The sequence below is a fragment of the Bubalus bubalis genome, chromosome 4, assembly GCF_019923935.1.
Source record: "Bubalus bubalis isolate 160015118507 breed Murrah chromosome 4, NDDB_SH_1, whole genome shotgun sequence".
NCBI lineage: Eukaryota > Metazoa > Chordata > Mammalia > Artiodactyla > Bovidae > Bubalus > Bubalus bubalis.
This window is the reverse complement of record NC_059160.1, coordinates 61,215,963-61,233,970: the sequence shown is the minus strand read 5'-3', so window position 1 is coordinate 61,233,970 and position 18,008 is coordinate 61,215,963. Positions and strand designations below refer to the sequence as shown.

Genomic DNA, 18,008 nt, shown 5'->3' with positions numbered 1-18,008 from the left:
TCTACCAGAGGTCCTGTTTTCATCTGATTAATTGTCAGTGTTCCAGTAATTACTGAAAGCATAAAATCTATTTTATAAGAATTTACAACTCAAATTCCTTTTAATCTAATTTTAGAAAGGACAGAAAATTAAATAAACCTCATCTATTGACTCAATCACTGTTATTCATTAAACAAACATTTATTGAGATTCTTCTAGCTTTAGGTACTATAGGAGCACTAGGGACACTACAGGATCAAAATAGATATGACTCAAACTATAATCAGCTTACCAGGGAATCTCCAAACACAAATATAGAAGATACTGTCGTGGTCTGTGCACAGGTTGGAAAATAATTTCCAGACATATAGAATAAGAGGGAAATAAAGTTTGTTAGAGTGGGAGATGCTGATAAGAAGAGATACTACACTTGATCTTAGTCAAAAGGCTGAGAAGCAATAGACTTAGGGACATGGGGAGAGGGGAGGAGAGGGTGAGATGTATGGAAAGAGTAACATGGAAATTTACATTACCATATGTAAAATAGATAGTCAAGGGGAATTTGCTGTATGGCTCAGGAAATTCAAACAGGGGATCTGCATCAACAGGGGTGGGATTGGGAGGGAGTTGAGAGGGAGGTTCAAAAGGGAGGGGATATATGTATAGCTATGGCTGATTCATGTTGAGCTTTGACAGAAAACAGCAAAATTCTGTAAAGCAATTACCCTTCAATAAAAGAATAAATACATTTTTTAAAAAAAGAAAGAAAAAAAGAATGAGAGACGCTGTTAGAACAGTGAGCCAGCTCAAGGGAGAACCAACGTTGAACAGTCCACTTTTATACCCAGGGTACAAGTACAAGGAATGGGATAGGTGTCTTGTAGGTCACTTGCTGATTGAATGAGGCATGTATACTGGGTAGGGAAGAGTAAGGCAAATACCTTCCTTGTTTGGGGTAGGAGGGGAGACAGGTTATACTGCTCAGTAGGACCTGAAATCTGTTAATAGTTATGACATGGGTGAGGGAAGGACCATATGTGTCTGCTTTTTCCATTCCTGCATTCCAAGACCCTCCTTGGTTTTATCTGCTTTTTAGTCCCTGGGCCACCACATTCCTCCCTTCCTTTATTTTTAGGGCCAATTCTTTGGTCCCTGTTGATACCCTGTTCATGTCTAACTATCTACCAATTTCCCTTCTTAGGCATTTGGGAACTGAGTCTCAGGAGAAGAGGAACGATGACCACTCTGGCTTCTTCAGGCTGTACAGGGGTGTCATGGGACTCTGGGTTCCCTTTGCCTGCTTCTTTGTCAGGGTGCATTTATGGAGGGAGATGAGAGTCCATGGAATGACAAGGTGATTTGTTTCAGCATTGTCTTTGGGTTGGTCAGAGGATAGTCTTGTTGTATTACCACTTGGAGATTTGTTGTATTCTAGAAGAAACAAACTTAACAAAAAAGTTAAAGGTACATGGGCCAAAGATTAAAAGAAGTAGGAAAGCTGCTCAGGGGCTAGCCAGGAGAACCAGGGCCAGACATTGGTTCGTGACATTAGTGTTTCTCTAGGTACAAGAAGATGCAAGAATTTGGGCTCATAAAATCTTTACCTGAAAACATCTGACTATCTGAAGGCCAGTTCTTCTGGGCTTTTCCCAGGGCACAGAGTGCCTTATTTCTGATCTCCATCCTGAGCTCCTTTTAAGGGGTGTTGAAGGTCAGCAGCTTGCAGTGGTCATGATATAATCTTTGTAGAGACAGCTGGCAAGTGCCAACTCCCAGTCAGCAGGGTCCACATATTTGACCATGCTTTGGGTGCATTTCATGCCCATTGTGCCCCGCAGTGCTGGGAAGGCTCATTCCAGGTCCGGTGAAGATTTCATTGATTGGCCACTCAGGGTGCTGTTATTGGACCAGGTCTTGTGAGCAGCAAAATTCTCTGGACCATTCCTGTCTTACTAGCCTCTTGGTCCAGGAATATAGTCCCTCTTGTTGCTTCTTCCCATATCTAGAGTTACATTATTACAATCATTGATCTCATGGAACTGCTTATCAGCATTTTATCACAGGCTCAGTCACACATTTATTAACATAAGAAACAATCTTCTGATACAAGAGACATAGAAGATAGTACAGTTAACAGCTGTTAATAAAGTCACAAGCAAGAATTAAGTCAAGACTTTCATTAGGTACAGCCCAGCATACCCTGGGTCATCTGACTTGGTTAAATGACTATAGACAGGTGTGACTCTCCTCGTTGTACATCAAAAGGTTGGCTATTGAGATAAGCTTAAGAAACAAACTTAGAGTGTCCTTTTTAATAACTTAATTAAACCTTTATCAATATAACATAACAGTAAGGAACTATCTCAGGAGTGAGTCATAGTAAACACAGACCTTAATTAACAAAACTAGAACTTAATATTAAGTGAAATACATTTTTTTTTTTTTTTTTGTCATTGTGAGGGCATTAACCCTGTAGCCAGGGAAGGCTTTAACCCATCAAATAAAAATGAGGTTTGTCAGGGAGCACGAAAAATCCAAGCTGCCATCTTGGATTTCCTATAGCCCTGACTCTTTGATATACAGCTATTGTTAACCCATTTTTAATTCTCTGATTTAGGAGTAGACTATTGCCATGTTTTAAGGACATCAAATAGCAAAAGTCTAACAGTGAAGGGTTATTTCTTATAGAAGCAGAATGAGCTTTTACATGTACCATAATCTTTAATAATTCTTATTTACTTTACCAAAGTAACAAAAGATTTAAAAAACAAATAAAATACTTAAAGGCAAAGACATTTATAATCTGTTATTGAAAGCTTCATTCTAAGAAAACTTTGTTCTCTTAACATAGAGAATTAGCTAAATTCCAGCCTTTTACCAGTTTACCAGATAACAAACAAACAAAAGTTTTTATTGGTTAATCTTACAAAAGTCTTTTCCATAAATCTTGAAATAGCTGTATTCTTGCAAAGGCATCACAGTGAAACCATAGAAGGATTGTTAAAAATCTGATTAAATTGCAATTGACAAAGTAGCCTGGCCATTGCTGTGATATGTAACACTAATATGATAACTAGAATTATAATTGAGCACATTTTTATCAGGGCATATCAGATCTATACGAATTCCACATAATTTTAGGATATATATATATATATATATATATATATATATACATATATATGTAAATCAACCATATAGTATGACCTGAGAAGATTTATCATCCCTTCAACAATACTTTCCATGTAACCTAACATGTCTAATGAACCCAGGTGGTTTAATAGCTCTTTGGGTTGTCTCAGGGGCCCTCTGAAGCATCCCAAAGTCATGCTCATAAAATATGTGAGATGCCCCCAAATCTCTTGGTGGACTTGATCATGATGAAGTCCTGAATAAGTCCAACTCCAAAATACTGGAATGGCAGTTGAACCGCCACTTGGTGTAGGTAAAAACACCAAGTTACAAGGGAAAAGAAGAAACAGAAAATAACCCAATCAAATAAAATAAACCTCAAAAATTTTACCCTAAACAAATGGAGGTTTTTAAACATTTGACAAAGACCTCAAAATAACCGTCATAAATATTATCACTAAATTCAGGAAAGTGGCAGTGTTTTAGTTTTATTGAATTTATTCTGAATTATTTGAATGAATTTTTTTTCCAAAATAATAGAGAACATGTGAATTATATACAAATTACATGATATCATGATCAATATTTACCTTCAAAACATGTATTGCATTTCACAAAATAAATATATTGACATTAAAAGTCTGATGCATGAGTACATATCTCTTTGGACTGAATTTAGCGTATGCTGACTAAAAAAATATAGTCACAACCTGAAAGAAGAGAGCTATTTTATTTGATGGGAATGTTTAGGACTCTGAGCCCAGGAAACAGCATCTCAGTAGCTCTGAGAGAAAACTGCTTCAAGAAGACAGGAGAGGAAGTCAGACTATATACAAGTTCGCAACAAATAGAGCAGGCAGTCTGAACACCAAAGATCAGGTATCAAATTAAGGAATTTAACATTCTAGGTATGGGAAGACGCAAGCCTCTATGTCCACTGAATTAATTCCTTTCATAAACACCTCAGCTGCTACTGCTACTGCTAAGTTGATTCAGTCGTGTCCGACTCTGTGCGACCCCATAGATGGCAGTCCACCAGGCTCCCCCGTCCCTGGGATTCTCCAGGCAAGAACACTGGAGTGGGTTGCCATTTCCTTCTCAGCTATCTGGGGCCAAATCCGGTTCCCTTGTTCACCTTAGAGAGTTGCAAGTAGCTACTTCTTGCATCACCCCCAGGTACTCAGCAATCACCATGAGGGAATGAGACTCTACTGGTTCTCAGTTTTGGGAGCTCTCATTCACATTTGGAGACCAGAAATTGCTGATGGCTGTGACGTTTCTTGTTTGTTGATATGACAGGAGATATTTTCATTTCACACATAATATCACACAGAATATATAGATTCTTTAAACCATAGGAAATATTAATGTTCATCTTGAAAATACACAGGAAATTACACACTCATTTTGAAACTCTATATTTGAAGTACAAAGTGGTATCATAGGATCTTTTCAGGGACTGATGAAGAGAATTAAAACCATCTTTCACATTGTGCTACGGCTTCAAGAAATACATTTCATTTTTACAAAAGTTCTGCATGAGAAATAACCTTATTATATTTTTAAATGTCAAAAAATAATACACTGGAGAAACAGGAATGGAGTAGAAGCAGCAGACTGGGAAAATAATATATTAACTGTCAGGTGGCATGTTAAGAGACTATAATGACCAACCATAGTTATACAGACTTTAAGGAACTTCAGGAATTAACCAAACTGCCCTTTAAAGTTGACCAAAAAAATCATTTATTGGCAGAAAAGACTGCTTTATAGACCATGTCTTTGAAGGCTTGTTTCACTTGCTGGTTTCTCAGGGTGTAGATGAAGGGGTTCAGCATGGGGGCCACAGAGGTATTGAGAATAGCTACTCCTTTTGTCAATGATGCCTTTTCTGTGGCTGAGGGATTAGCATACATGAATATACAGCTTCCATAGGAGATGGAGATAACAATCATGTGAGAGGAACAAGTGGAGAAGGCCTTTTTTCTCTGACTGGCTGATAAGATTCTCAGTATAGTCCTGATAACGTACATATATGACAAAATCACTAAGGCCAAAGTGAATAGCAAGGTAACCAAAGGAAAGTAAAAACCAATTATTTCTAGGAACCGTGTATCTGAACAAGACAATTGTAAAAGGGGGAAATAGTCACATGCAAAGTGATCAATGACATTGGAAGCACAGTAATCCAGCTGGGGGAGAAGCATAAGGGGTGGGAAAATGGTCAGAAACCCACCAAGCCAAGCACAGAGCATAAGCAGGCTGCAGAGTTTCCTGCTCATGATGGTTGTGTAATGCAGGGGCTTGCAGATGGCAACATAACGGTCATAGGACATGGCGGTTAGAATGTAAAATTCAGTCACCCCCATGAAAATAAAGAAAAATAGTTGGGCTGCACAACTGTTGTAAGAAATAGTCTTGTCTTTGGTAATAATTGCCCCCAGAAATCTAGGGATGCACACAGTAGTAAAGGAGCTTTCTAAGAAAGAGAAGTTTCGGAGGAAGAAATACATTGGTGTCTGGAGATGGGAGTCCACCCAGCTTAGGGTGATGATGGTCAGGTTTCCAGTGACACTTAATACATACGTGATTAATAAAAAGAGGAAAATCACAAGCTAAAGCTCAGGATCATCAGAAAGGCCTAGAAGGACAAACTCTGTGATCACTGTGTGGTTCATTTCTTTCTCTTTTTCCCTTCATTTTTCTTCTTTTAAATATATTTAGATAGAAAGTGTATTAAAAGGAAGTGATGAAAAATATAATTCATGATGACCAATATCATCATCATTTCTAAAGCATTCTATCTAATTCATGCCCATATTGTTTTCGTTTAACACCTTATTTACAATTTTTCTTAAAACGTACTTGTGGGTCATGTTTTATATAATAGTTCTCTTATTCTAAATCTAATAGGAGAAGTTAGGAAATCTTTATACAAGTCATATTATTCAGAGATGATAAATGAATTTGATACTTTTTGCTTTGTCTAGTTTATGCAAGTCCTTGCAGTTTTGTTGGGATAATCCTATAAAACATACATCATTTTTTTGTCAGGTACCAGAAAACACTGCCACCTAAAAGAGAAGTAGATGATCTTAATTCCATCATAAGATATAAATGAAACTTAAAAGAATAAAGTAACAACACCTTTTATGAAACAAGAAATCAAATCACGATTTTCTTAGCAAATAAAATAAACCTTAAAATATTTAATGATTAATAATTTAATTACCAGTTTTATTTTTATATTGGGGTTTATGAATGTAATTATCAACATGAATAGGCTATAAGTATTAGATATTATTTGCAAGAAAATATAATTATTTTATATATTAAATATCATTCACTTAATGGTTTATCTGATAATTCCTTTGAAATCATTAATGTTTGACATTCTCTAAGATTTTCTATGAATATATGTATAGAAACTTTATATATATACAAGACTGTGTATATTTTTGAGCTTAAAATAATATGCAGTATTTATCAATTTTTTATTTTGCATTGGAGCACGAACTGAAAAATAACTACTTGCCTCAGATAGTAGCAGCTCTATTACCCAGACTTCAGCCCAGTACATTTTCCATTTGAACATCGTTGCTTCTCAGCTATTAAAATTTATGAACAACTGTTTTAGTCCCTTGGACTTCTACCCCACATTTATCTTTTACATGAGGTGACTAATCCAAAAGGATATTCCAGAAATGTAGAGGAAAACCTCTCCTATTAATCCAAAGCCATTCAGCTGATTCCCAGCTCCACTGGATGTATCTATCATTCTGTGTATCTGGCTTGCTAAAATCATAATAGCTCCCTTATCTTATTTTAGATATTCACATTTCTGCTGTGAATAATAGAAGATAAATCATTGCTACTCTGCCAGACACTAGTAAACATCACACGAATCAAATTTGATTATTTTCTCTCTATTTTATGATGATTCATGAAAAATAAAAATGGAATATCAAAAACTTAAGAAGATATGGAACTTCTATCATCCTCTTCAATAACGTTGGTCTAGAAGTTTAAAGGAGCAATATTTAAAGTGAGAACTGCAAGTGACATGGCAACGTGGGGTATTATGAGTGTAGAGTCTTAAACTAGGATCTGGCATTTAGTTGCACTAAATGCTCAAATATTCAAGTTTAGCTGTTGTGACCTATGAAGAGAGACCTGTGTTGATCTCCTGGAAACAAAGGCCAGGCGACAGCTGTGCTATGACGTGGAACATCGGGATTTCTGGAAGCTACCATTGGTGTTCTCAGGGCCTCCTGACTCTCTTCTATAGTGAATCTCTCTTGGGAATGTTTATGTTCATCCCACAGAAGAGTTCAATGAGGACTTCTACAAAATAATACTTTTTTCATTTATCCCAATTATTTACTATTTTTGAGTAATAAAATAGATGTGAAATCTTACAAAAATAGCACTCAGTCGACTTTAGTTTCAGCCATATTCTTGGCATATAAAAGTTTTCTACATATACACTTCATTACTTATCCTTAGACTTCATTATTGTTGGAGCTTCAAGGTTCTTTCATAATTCTAAGTTATATAAGAACTTTATTAAATATTAAGAGTAACAAGGGAAAAATAACGTACAAGGGAACTTCCATCAGGTTATCCACTGACTTTTTAACAGAAACTCTACAAGCCAGAAGGGAATGGCATGATATATTTAAAGTGATGAAAAGAGAAGAACCTACAATCAAGAATACTCTACCCAGCAAGCCTCATTCAGATTTGATGGAGAAATCAAAAGCTTTTCAGATTAGCAAATTTGAAAGAATTCAGCACCACCAAACCAGTTTTACAACAAATGCTAAAGGAACTTCTCTAAGCAGGAAACAAGACAAGGAAAAGACCTACAAAAAATAAACCCAAAACAATTAAGAAAATGATAATAGGGTGATACATATTGATTATCACCTTAAATGTAAATGAGTCAAATGCACCAACCAAAAGACATAGTCCGACTGGGTGGATGAAAACCTGTGCATGTATGTACTTCCAAATACTATATCTCTCTGCTTAACCTCCCAAACTGTATGGAATCATTTTATATTATTAGGTTAATCATGTTCCCATTATAGCTTGCAATTGCACTGATCTTTAAATGCTGTCTGGCTAATGATTGTGAAAATTGAAAAACATCTTTTACTATTGTGATTATGTAACTATTACTCCTTAATATCACTGTATCATGATTGGTCTACAATAAAATTCTATATCATCAACACTAACATTTAATAGGAAAACCTATAATCACCTTTTAAAATAAAGATGCATATCTGAAATATCTTGGAATTTTTTGAAAAATACAAATGCCCAGGTATTGCTTTTTTCCTCCAAAGCTCCAGATACGTTTCTAAGGAGCAGCCATGTTTAAGAAGAACTGCACCATAGGATGATCTTTTACTTTTATCTAGTTGGTTTCACTTTTTCTATTTCATATTCAGTGTTCCCATCTCATTTAGCTTTTGTTTTCAGATTTCTCCATCTCTTCTACTTTTTTTTTTAATGTCCTTTCTCAAGCTTTTATCAAGCATAGTAGAACAGTTTTCATATACATATATATATATATATAAATAGTATTTGTAGGGTGTGTGTGTATATATATATATCTTAGAAAATTTATGAATTTTTTCCTAAATAAAAAATTTGACATTTTGACTCGACTTCATATTAATAAAATGCTATATTTCTAATTATAAAAATAGATATACAACAAGCAACAAAGTTTTATTATATAACATAGGGTACTATAAACAATATCGTGTAATAACCTATAATGGAAAATAATTTGAAAAATAATATATGTATATGTGTGTAACTGAATTACCTGGCTATGTACCTGAAACACTGTAAGTCAACTATACTTCAATAAAGTATATATGCTAAGAAATTTTAAAAAAGAAATGGAGCTTTATGGTACTCAAGGATGAGATTCTGCAAAGTATTTTAAGATCACTATAGAAAATTATTCTACACTATAAAGTCTTTTAAGCATGTAAAAGACTATGTAAATAATCAATAAAATGTCACAGACCATAACAACGTTTACTGAGCTTAAAAAAAGATTAGAAACTCATATATATATATATATATATAAATTCTTTACACTATTAATAGTACTTCTGATAATAATGAGGAGGAGAAAAAGAAAGAGGAGGGTAGAGATAATTTTTTTTCAGCAATGACTATAGTCTGGGATGACCCAGAGGGATGATATGGGGAGGGAGGTGGGAGAGGGGTTCAGGATTGGGAACACGTGTACACCCGTGGCGGATTCATGTTGATGTATGGCAAAACCAATACAATATTGTAAAGTAATTAGCCACTAATTAAAATTAAAAAAACAAACAAACAAACAAAAAAAAACTATAGTCCAGACCTAAATCCCAGGGACGGGGGAGCCTGGCGGTCTGCCGTCTATGGGGTCGCACAGAGTCAGACACGACTGAAGCGACTTAGCAGCAGCCGCAGCAGCAGCAGACCTATTTTAATTATTTTCTTCATATTGCCTCTTCGAATCCTGCCAACAACTTTATGAGGTACCTGTAATTGTTATTATTTTGCAGAAACATTTATCTTATCTTTTTCTCTGAAAATATTTTATAAGATTGTTGCCAATTGGTCAAAGTTTATGGGAAATTTTAAGACAGCAAGTGGATAGACTATCTATAGTCTATTGGGCAAATTTGGCTCATGAACTATTTTTATTAAAAGCTTTATTAGACATGCTTTAGCCCTTTCATTTACATGTTGTTCATAGCTGCATCCACACTACAGAGAGGGACAGTTAGTTACCTCAAGGACTTACGGTCTACAAATACTAAATTATTAATATATGACCCTTTTATAGAAAAAGTATGTCTTGACTGGTGATATTGATAATCAAAATGCTCATACAGATTGCAAACATTTATAATAACCACTAAGGAATTTGCATAGTGTTATGTACAGAGCTGTATTATCTGATAATATCAACATAAACTCTCTCATATCTTTTGCAATAATTTTACAGTTCTTTTAATTACCAGAACTACACCTATCTACAGTCTATGGTATATATTTTTTTGAGTTATTAAAAAGTCACAGTTATCAATCAAGTCTAACTTCAGTATTTTCATGTTTCCAATTAAGCTTAGAAATTATAAATGTCCAACATGAGGGTAAAGTAACTGCATGACTTCCCTACAGTGTGGAAATCTCCTCAGTATGGTTTATAAGTTATTTTCTTTGTGTTTCAGCAAATGATGTATCTAAGACATTCAACTGAGAATAGTACGTGAATATCAGAACTTAGTTCAAAAAATTATGATTACAGTCTTTCTATAATAATGGTTTAAAAGTGTAGGATGAGTTTTAGCACTCTCCATTATTATTTCAATTTTTTTAAAGAAGATTTTTTTTAAAATTTTATTTAACTTTACAATATTGTATTGGTTTTGCCATATATCAAAATGAATCTACCCCAGGTATACATGTGTTCCCCATCCTGAACCCTCCTCCCTCCTCCCTTCCCATACCATCCCTCTGGGTCTTCCCAGTGCACCAGCCCCAAGCATCCAGTATCGTGCATCAAACCTGGATTGGCGACTCGTTTCATATATGATATTACACATATTTCAATGCCATTCTCCCAAATCTTCCCACCCTCTCCCTCTCCCATAGAGTCCAAAAGATTGTTCTATACATCAGTGTCTCTTTTGCTGTCTCGTATACAGGGTTATTGCTACCATCTTTCTAAATTCCATATATATGCATTAGTATACTGTATTGGTGTTTTTCTTTCTGACTTACTTCACTCTGGATAATAGGCTCCAGTTTCATCCACCTCATTAGAACTGATTCAAAAGTATTCTTTTTAATGCTTGAGTAATACTCCATTGTGTATATGTACCACTGCTTTCTTATCCATTCATCTGCTGATGGACATCTAGGTTGCTTCCATGTCCTGGCTATTATAAACAGTGCTGCAATGAACATTGGGGTACACGTGTTTCTTTCAATTCTGGTTTCATCAGTGTGTATGCCCAGCAGTGGGATTGCTGGATCATAATGCAGTTCTATTTCCAGTGCTTTAAGGAATCTCCACAGTGTTCTCCATAGTGGCTGTACTAGTTTGCATTCCCACCAACAGTGTAAGAGGGTTCCCTTTTCTCCATTTATTGCTTATAGACTTTTGGATCGCAGCCATTCTGACTGGTGTGAAATGGTACCTCATAGTGGTTTTGATTTGCATTTCTCTGATAATGAGTGATGTTGAGCATCTTTTCATGTGTTTATTAGCCATCTGTATGTCTTCTTTGGAGAAATGTCTATTTAGTTCTTTGGCCCATTTTTTGATTGGGTCATTTATTTTTCTGGAGTTGAACTGTAGGAGTTGCTTGTATATTTTTGAGATTAGTTGTTTGTCTGTTGCTTCATTTGCTATTATTTTCTCCGATTCTGAAGGCTGTCTTTTCACCTTGCTTATAGTTTCCTTTGTTGTGCAGAAGCTTTTAAGTTTAATTACGTCCCATTTGTTTATTTTTGCTTTTATTTCCAATATTCTGGGAGGTGGGTCATAGAGGATCCTGCTGTGGTGTATGTTGGAGAGTGTTTTGCCTATGTTCTCCTCTAGGAGTTTCATAGTTTCTGGTCTTACGTTTAGATCTTTAATCCATTTTGAGTTTATTTTTGTGTATGTTGTTAGAAAGTGCTCTAGTTTCATTTTTTTACAAGTGGTTGACCAGTTTTCCCAGCACCACTTGTTAAAGAGATTGTCTTTAATCCATTGTATATTCTTGCCTCCTTTGTCAAAGATAAGGTGTCCATGTGTGCGTAGATTTATCTGTGGGCTTTCTATTTTGTTCCATTGATCTATATTTCTGTCTTTGTGCCAGTACCGTACTGTCTTGATGACTGTGGCTTTATAGTAGAGCCTGAAATCAGGCAGGTTGATTCGTCCAGTTCCATCTAACTTCTCTCATGCCTTCTATGGTAATTCCCTGAGCATGATATTGTATCTCAATCTTCTTTTCATTGTTCTCTATTAAATTTTTGAATAATTTATTTTATACTTAATAGCTTAGTGTGCCACTTTATGGGGACATTTTATTACACAAGAAAGGAAATGTAGTGTTTACACATAAGATTCATTCATCCCAATATTTCAGTCAGCAAGGTCAAGAAATGTTTATACTTTAGGAAAATCCTGATGTACCAAATTCAAAAAACCTCTTCCAAAAGTTTTGCAAATCTTCCATATGTTTCTGCCCTACTTCTCATGATTTTCTATCTCTTTGGACATTGTCCACCAAGTTTTCTAATCCAATAGTGGTACAAATATTAATAACATATGTATAATCCTTAGAGTATTTTCCTCTTGGCTCTGCTGGCACATTTGATTCACTGGAGTACTTCCCATGAGCCATGGGCATATGTTGTGATAAAACTGCATGTGGCTCATGCAGGTTAAAAATCCATATAAAAATCATGTCCATAAAGAACCACAGTAATGATATCTTGCTACACTTCACCATTTTTTTTCTCCCATGCATGGCTACAAAGCAAAATGCACCAAAGAAAAATAGCTATAGAAAGAAGATAATTGCAAGTGTGTTGAGATAGAGTATTTTTACAAATGCTGAATATCTTTAACCTAAACTTGAAGTAGTTACCAATATTTTTTAATAGTTTCTGCCACTTAATGTGATGCATTTGTAGAAATAGAGGTAAGATTGTAAAGTAAATGCCAATGCAAACTTTCCTTTCCTTAGCACTGATTTATTAATCCTTAGCTTAGCATTTCATCAGGTGAAATAAATAATGAATAATTTGGGGTTGCCATTCCTTCCTGTATATATCAAGGATTCTGAAGAATGAGTCTGTTTATGTTTCCTGTTTGTCATACTAATTTATTAATTTTCAGAAAATTATTCTGAGTTTGGTCCTGCTCATTGAATATATGCCTGATAAGTATCACATGCTTCAGTTTCAGGAGGAAATAGTATAGAATTCCAATTTGACCTTTAACTAGCTGTATGCCTTTGTTTACAATAATTAATCTCTGATTGTCAGTTTCTTCAAAGGTAACATAAGGTTATTGTAATGAATCAATGAGATCGATGAGATAATTACATAAGCAGCACTGTCTCTCAAATAAGTTTCCTCCAAAACGGTTGCTATTGTTTTCTAGTGGGACCATCTTCCTCAAATGTAATAATTGATTTTATTTGTAGGAATATAAAGAGAACAGTATTTACTGTGTGGGAATGCATGCTTTAAAATTTTATATAATTTAATTTTACTTTTACAAGTTAGCCATCACAATAATTCTATGAAGTATTACCCTCATTTTCACAGTGGGGAAGAAAAAAAACATATAACTCAGAGAGAGTTGTATTTTTAATCCAGATCTCTTGGGATGCAAATCCCGAATAATCCCACACAAAATAATTTAAATTAAGACCTAATGCTATATTTTTATAAGAATTTCTTTTCCTGTTTAGGTTAAAGATTATCTTCAAATATAGATACTAGTTAACAAACAGATATTTAGGGAGAAATAGAATATCTCTACGGAGAAGGCAATGGCACCCCACTCCAGTACTCTTGCCTGGAAAATCCCATGGATGGAGGAGCCTGGTAGGCACAGAGTCTGACATGACTGAAGCGACTTAGCAGCAGCAGCAGAATATCTCTATGGAAACCCACAGATCCTAAGAGTGATATAGGTGATTACATTTTTTTCCTTCATTATTCCTAATCATATGGGTTTGTGTGTTGATCTGACTAATTTGATTTGACTCCCCTTTTCCATTAAGAAAAAGTAACTTGCCTTTTTTCAGAGGAGTCAGAGAAACAGAATTCTGAACTAACTCTAGGACTATTCAAAAATAGTCTTAAGGTAATAATCTGAAAATAATCTAAATCGACTCATGAATTTTTTAATACAGTTATAATGAAGTTATTACATGGTTAGATGTCAGCAAGCACAGTCAGCAGTGAAACAAAACATTCTAGAAAAAAAAATAGGGTTGTTATAAATCCAACCTATTACCCAAGATATAAAATTTAACCAATATTCTGCTCTCTTCTATGACAAATTATCCTAACTTATAAACCTAACACCAATAAAAAGATCCTTAATTAATAGGGAAAGACAGATAATTGGAATTCTGTGTAATAATGCCAGAGCTTCCCACATAGCTCAGTGATAAAGAATCAACCTGCCAGTGCAGAAGATTCAAGAGACCCAGGTTCTTGATCCTGGGGTTGGAAAGGTCCCCTGGAGGAGGAAACGGCAACTCATTCCAGTATTCCTGCCTGGGAAATTCCATGGACAGAGGGGCCTGGAGGGCTACAGTTCATAGGGTTGCAAAGAGTTGGACATGACTGAGCACGTATGCACCTTTATTAATACTAATGGTGCAAACCCTCTTGAGTTTATATTTGTTCATAGCATTACTTATGACATCTTAGGAATCTTAAAGTTAGGAATAGTAAAATCAGTACATATAGAGAATGTGAGAAGCTAATTTATGTTTCCAGTTATATTGTAGAATTTATGGAGCTTCCCACCCATGTCTCACAATTTAGATAAAATAAGGAAAACAATCACTCAATCCTTAATAGACATTTACATATTGTTGCTTTTTCAAATAGTAGCATTTAAGGAATGCTGGTGATCTTTTCTCAAAGAAGCCATTCTTACAATTTACTGTGAAATAGCAGATGTGTCCTAAAAATCATTTCCAGTTATTTTATTTAACCCCAAATTTTATTTAACTCAATGGCAAATATTTGCTTTATATAGGTTGATTTTCATTTTCAAAGATCCACAAGCCTAATTTGACACTGAGCTATCCAAGATACTAGAATTCATTAAAAAGAAAGAGACATAAAGGAACATGAAGCTTGCTATCCTAAGATCCTTGGGACTAGAAAAAACATGAATGAGCCATTAGTAAGGAAAGTATGAAATGATGACTTAGAGCCTTGGATATATTTTTTATTACATTACCAAAAACATCCCAGGAATGGTTGACACCTCACATCTCAGAAATGATTTACAGATTAGAGTCATAAATAGCTGTTAGTTGCAGAGGATTGTTCATTGAGAACAATGACTTTCAAATTTTAAATATCTATCAAATACTTGAGTTGCCATAAATTTGCCTACAGGAATTATGCTTGTAAGGCTTGCTTTTCTTATAAGTGCTCTTAAACGTTTTTCTCTAGTAATTGAGGATTAGCAAAAGGATAGGTTCATTTTAATGTGAACATCACATTTTTTCCCAGTGCACTGGCCACCATTGACCTCAGTTGGAATTTTGCCTAAATCAGCAGCAGCTCCACTTTCTGCTATACAGAGGAGTAAATGAAAAGAGAGCTCAGGTTTGTAGAGAAAACAAACAAACAAACAAAAAAAAAGTGAGAATTTTCACAATGTTACAATAAATTACATGCTACAAATCAACAAACCCACACCTTGAAATTAAGTATTCCATTGCAAAAACTTCTCTCCTGACACTAGAATGTAAAAGCTACAGGTCAATGAGAATTCACAAAATGAATGATATTGAAATTTGTTATTGTTGTTGTTATTCAGTCACTAAGTCATGTCTAGCTTTTTGCCACCCCATTGACTGCAGCATGTTAGGCTTCTCTGTCCTTCACTATTTCCTAGAGATTGCTCAGATTCATGTGCATTGAGTCAGTGATTGTATCTAACTAACCATTTCACCCTCTGCCGCCCCATTCTCCTTTTGCTTTCAATCTTTTCCAGCATCAGGGTATTTTTCAATGAGTTGGCTCTTCACATTAGGTAGCCAAAGTATTGCTGCTTCAGTCACCAACAGTCCCTCCATTGAATATTTATGGTTGATTTCCTTTAGGATTGGCTGGTTTGATCTCCTTGCAGTCCGACGGACTCTCAGGAGTCTTCTCCAGCACCATAATTTGAAAGCATCAGTTCCTGGGCGTTCAGCCTTCGTTATGGTCCAACCCTCACATTCATACATGACTACTGAAAAACCTATAGCTTTGACAACATGGACCTTTTTGGTAAAATTATATCTCTGCTTTTAAATATGTTGTCTAGGATTGTCATAGTCTTCCAAGGAGCAAGCATCTTTTTATTTTGTGGCTGCATTGTCCTTAGTGATTTTGCAGCCCAAGAAAGAAAAATCTGTCACTGCTTCCACTTTTTCCATTTCTATTTGCCATGAACTGATGGGACTGGATGCCATGATCTTAGCTTCTTAAATGTTGAATTTTAAACTAGTTTTTTCACTCTCTTATTTCACCCTCACCCAGAGGCTCTTTAGTTCCTCTTCACTTTCTGCCATTAGAGTGGTATCATCTGCATATTTGAGGCTGTTGATATTTTTCCGGGCAATCTTGATTCCAGTTTGTGCATCATCCAGCCTGGCATTTCACATGATGTACTCTAGGGCTTCCCTGGTGGCTCAGAGTTTAAAGCGTCTGCCTGCAACGTAGGGGACCTGGGTTCGATCCCTGGGTCAGAAAGATCCCCTGGAGAAGGAAATGGCAACCCATTCCAGTATTCTTGCCTGGAGAATCCCATGGACTGAGGAGCCTGGTAGGCTACAGACCATGGGGTCGCAAAGAGTCAGGCACAACTGAGCTACTTCACTTCACTTCACTCTGAATAGAATTGAAATAAGCAGAGTGATAAAATACAACCTTGATGTATTCCTTTCCCAATTTGGAACCAGTCCATTGTTCCATGTCTGGTTCTAACTGTTGCCTCTTGACCTGCATACAGGTTCCTCAGCAGGCAGGTAAGATGGTCTGGTATTCCCATCTCTTTAAGAATTTTCCACAGCCAAAGACTTTACTGTAGTTAATGAGGCAGATATTGAAATTAATTGGTTAAATGATTTCTGCTACTGTTAGTTATGATAACAAAATAAAGACTTCATTGCTCTTTCATGGACTATACTAGTAGCCTGACAAAATAGAACTTATGTTAAGGGAATATTAATGTAGATAAAATAAAAATATAATGTAAAAATCAGAATATACACATATAGATAGAGAGAGAATGCTAATACTATTTAGATAGAGAGGTTTGGAAGAAAAAAAAATGTTCTCCAGAAGGTAATGTTTTATTTTAGATATTGACATACTTTGGTTTCCTTAGCTCATGACACAGATCCAATATACTTAATGGCCACTCTGCCTCCTTTCTACTCTTGACTATCTAATATCTGAGAAGACCACCAAAACAGATACATGACCTGGATTCCTTTATTCCATTATCTGGGGCTTCAGATGAGTAGGAGGTTGAGAAGGTGAGTGTGAGTATGACTCAAAACTTAAGAAATCTGGCATGTAGCTCAAGATTCATCTTCCATGATTTGCCTTTTGGAAGCATATGTACTGAATGGCCTTTTTCCTGACACATTTGGCTTTTCTATATTACACTAGGAAACAATCATTATACGAGAAACTAGATGACAGACATTAGGATAGGATGATTTACGGAGGTTGAAGAAAAGACAAAGAGTACCCCAATATGAGGGGATCCTGTGGAGACACTTTTAAAGAGTCAAGAGGTAGCTTTTCTCCTCCTGTATTTCCTAGGTTTGAGAAAAACATAGATTATAATCCTTGCTTTTCATGTAAAGGATATGTTGTTTGTATAAGATTTTTAAAAATATTTTTAGCCTGATGCCAATTTGTAAACTAGGGATTTTATAAAATAACATTCTTTGTGAATCACAAATCTGACATGTAGTAAAAACTTACTTCAAAACAAGTTATCTATTTCATTAACTTTTAAACAATCTCCTGAATTATGTTAGCAGGGCATAGTAGATTTCCTTTCAGAGCCAAATCCCAGAGCTATACATGGATAATCCCCTTTTCTGTGTCTTCTG

At 35.4% G+C, this 18,008-nt stretch overlaps 2 pseudogenes; both read right to left on the bottom strand.

Annotated features, from left to right (window-relative positions):
• Positions 1-306: 306 nt before the first annotated feature.
• LOC112584849 lies at positions 307-439 on the bottom strand (annotated as a pseudogene).
• Positions 440-4,853: 4,414 nt separating this feature from the next.
• Positions 4,854-5,789, bottom strand: LOC102405223 (annotated as a pseudogene).
• Between the last annotated feature and the right edge of the window lie 12,219 nt (positions 5,790-18,008).